The 3,925-nt window shown below is 38.8% G+C and overlaps 1 pseudogene across 1 annotated transcript; it reads right to left on the bottom strand.

The window, feature by feature from the left end:
- Nucleotides 1-1,629: 1,629 nt before the first annotated feature.
- On the bottom strand, nucleotides 1,630-2,706 carry LOC308257885 (BBSome complex member BBS5-like; annotated as a pseudogene). Its single transcript has one exon. The product of its transcript is annotated as a BBSome complex member BBS5-like (transcript).
- Nucleotides 2,707-3,925: the final 1,219 nt, after the last annotated feature.

The raw sequence follows: 3,925 nt of genomic DNA, 5'->3' as shown, positions 1-3,925 counted from the left end.
CCAATCGCCAAAAGGCCCCAAAGCCACCAAATGTCCACGGACGAATGAATGGAGAAGCCACACGTGGTGTGTAGCCATATTGAAAAATTATGCAGCCTTAGAAAGAACGGAAATTCTGATACATGTCACAGCATGGACGAACCTTGCAGACATCATGCTAAGTGAAATAAGGACCTGCGAACTCATTCTCATGATATAAGTAAGTAAATGAACAAGCGAAGGGGAAGGAAGCGTTTCGTCACAGCGATTTTCAAAGAATGGGTGTGGAAAAAGGATGGAGTTGAAAATGAACATTAGATGTCTGCTCTGATTAGAATTGTTTCAGGCAACGACAATGAGTGCTAACATTATTGGTTGAAATTAGGATGGGAAACAGAATGCTTACATAGTTTCAAAGTCTCTGTCCACAAGATACTTACTGTGTACAGAGGGGAAAATGGGAATCTACAGTAGCAGTAGCGAACCTGGCAGACATCACATGCACTGAGGAGCCAAGTTAACATGACAGGGACAGAGCGAATCAACATCGTGGATCCCCCGATAGGATTCTCTGAGAAGGCCTGGCACGCTAACTGCTAAAGGTGTATTCCTGCTCAAAATGCATAATGTGAGCCCGATCACGAGGAAACATCAGGCACTCAAATGGAGAGACATTCCACAAAATAACCGCCTTTACTCTTCAAAACGGCCAAGCCCAGGAAAGATGAAAACCGAAGACTGTTCCAGATCCAAGGAGACGAAAGGGACATGACACGTAAATGGAGCGTGCCGTCCTGGACTGGGTTCTGGACCAGGAAACGCACGGCAGTGTGACAGCGGGTGAAATCCCAGTCAAGCCTGCAGAGTAGATGATGCTGTTTGTCAATGTCGGTTTCCTGATCTTGATCATTGCACTGTGGCTATATAGGAGAATGTCCTTAAAAAAATTATTAGTAAAGGAAATATACACTGAAGTATTTAGAGAGAAAAGGACACCATGGCTCCACCTTACTCTCAAAAGTTTCGAAGAAAAAAAATTAAATTTACACGTGAGTTTGTATATATGAGAGGGAAAATGAGAGACAGAATGATAAAGCAAGTTAGGGAAATGTTAACATTTGGGGAACACTGGGTAAAGGGAATTCATGGTATTACTTTGGCAACTTTTGGTAGGTCTGAAATTATTCCAGAAAAAGGAATTAAAAATGTTTTTAAAAATGTATGAGCCATATTCTATCATGTAACTTCTTTTATTACTTACCTCATTTAATTAATTTATTCCTCAAGGTCACTTGCTATTGTTTCCACCATTTAAAAATTTATTTATTTTTTTGAATTTTTCTTTTCTTTTTTTAAACTTTTCTTTTTTATTTATTTAATTTTTTATTTATTTTTTTTGGTGCTGCATAAAGTTTTTCTTAAACCCAATGTGATACATTCATTTAATATCCACAGACTAATAGTTTACAAGTATTAGGAACAAAATAGACATATTTACAAACCAGATACATTTTGATTACAGTTTCAAATATAATTTTTTAAAAAACTGATAGTAAAAGCCTAAATAAAATTTTCTTCAGTCGTTAAAAAACTCTTTCTTAAAAGCTTTTTCTGTAAATGTAAAAACTACTCCATGCCTTATAGAAGACAACTAGTATCTTTAATCTTGAGATATCTTTAAATAAAAATCCGGCTCAACTCAAGATCAACTCATTACTTCCCAAAGTCCCTGTAGGGTGAATCCATCCTTCAATTTCTCTATTGCAAACCCCAGTTCTTCTAAAATACAGGTTCACGATCTTGTTGCTTATTGCCATCAGCAAAATAAGCCACAAAAGCGTCCGGGTGATCATCAGAGTCTATTTCTACATCATCTTGAATTTGTTCAACTGTCAGAGCTTCAAGAGGCTGTGGCTTTTCTTCCATCTCATAATCTACTCCAAATACAGGACTGGCAGAATAGACTTTGTGGAGTGAATTGATTTTCTTAACTGATGCTTGTAGTTTTTCAACAGGATCTATTTTAAAGCCAAGAACATATCCTCCACTCTGCTGAGAGCTTTCTATGACAAGAGCTAACCCAAAATTTTGAATCTCTAATCTTTATTGAATGAATTTGCAGCTATGGTATACTGACGTTAAAACTGTCATTCATATTTGCATGCCACACAATTCTCACACTGGTAATAAAAAAGGTTCCTAAATTTCCCTGATCACTGGATAAATTCCGTACTCCATTGATTTTATCATATACATGTTCTTGTGGTAATAACCTTAGTTCCTTATTTTGAATTAGTGCACTTCTCAATTTAAAATCACGATACATTTTAGAAGTTTCATACGCTCTGTGTACTGCAATCACAGAAGTAAAAAGTCTAGGACGTCCAGGAATCCAATTTGTAAATATAAACTCAAAACGAGTACTGTTACATTTTGTTAGTATCTAAAGAGCTTCAGTTTGGCCTCGTAATTTAGAGTTAGCAGTCCCTGTTGGAATAGTCAGTATGCAGTTGTAACCGAGAGAAAGATTGACTCTTGGTAATGCCAAAGAGTGCCAGAGAATTCTTAAATTTGTTACTAAGAGTCTCTGTCCCCATTATTTCCTTTGGTGTCTTCCATTGAATCTAAACAATCAACAAGGACTTCTCCAAGTCTTGTTTTCATTTGTTGCGAGGACACGTCGAAGTGGACGTCCCGGTCCCCCCAAAGCACGTCCAGCACCGACATGGTGACCGAGGCTCGCGGCGGGCCCTCTCCACAGAGGTGGAGACTGAATGGCCTAAACTTTTCTTTTTTAAACAAAATTATTGGGGTGACATTGGTCAACATGAACATATAGGTTTCAGGTGTGGGTTTCTATGTTACAAGATCTGTCGATTGTACCGTGTGCCCACCACGCAAAGTCAGATCTTCTCCTGTCACCTTTATTAGGACCCCATTCTTCCCCAACCCTCTTCTCTCTGGCAACCCCCACACCGCTTGAGTTCACGGATTTCAGTTTTATATCCCACAAGTGAGTGAAATCATATGGTTCTTAGCTTCTGACTTATTTCACTTTGCATAATGTTCTCAAGGTCCATCCATGTTGTTGCATCCTTTTCTTATGGCTGAGTAGTACCCCATTGTGTACATGGACCACATCTTCTTTATCCAGCCCTCTATCATAGGGCACTTTTGTTGTTCCCATGTCTTGGCCACCGTGAATAATGCTGCAATGAACATAGGGTGCGTATGTCCTTGGGAATGCATGCTCTTGAGGTTTATAGGTCTATACCCAGGAGAGGGATTGCTGTATCGTATGATAGCTCCTTTCTTAATTTTTTGAGGAGTCACCAGACTGCTTTCCATAGCGGGTGTATCAGTCTACATTCCCACCAGCAGTGAATGAGGGTTCCCTTTTTCCCACAACCTCTCCAACACTTGTAATTGTTTGCCTTGTTGATAATGGCCACTCGAACAGGTGAGAGGTGGTATCTCATTGTAGTTTTGATTTGCATTTCCATAATTGCCAGTGAGGTTGAGCATCTCTTCATATATCTATTGGCTGTTTGTATGTCTTTTTGGGAGAGGTGTATTTTCAGGTGCTCTGCCCACTTTCTGTTGGGTTGTTTGTTTGGTGTTGAGTTTTATGAGCTCTTTATATATTTTGGAAATTAAACCTTTGTTGGAGCCACTGTTTGCAAATATCGTCTCCCATTTGGTTGGCTGCCTCTTTGTTCCGTTGTCAGTTTCTTCTGCTGTGCAGAAGCTTTTTTGGTTTGGTATAGTCCCATTCAGTTATTTTTGCCTTCATTTCCTTTGCCTTTGGGGTCAAGTTCATAAAATGTTCTCTATGACCAAGGTCCATAAGTTTGGTATCTATCTTTTCTTCTATATAACCTATTGTTTCAGGTCTTATATTTAGATCTTTGATCAATTTTGAATTACTTTTTGTACATGGGGGCAA

The sequence above is a fragment of the Plecotus auritus genome, assembly GCF_963455305.1.
Source record: "Plecotus auritus genome assembly, chromosome: 9".
Classification (NCBI taxonomy): Eukaryota; Metazoa; Chordata; class Mammalia; order Chiroptera; family Vespertilionidae; genus Plecotus; species Plecotus auritus.
The sequence above is the reverse complement of the archived record's forward strand: the minus strand, read 5'-3'. Positions and strand labels throughout refer to the sequence as shown.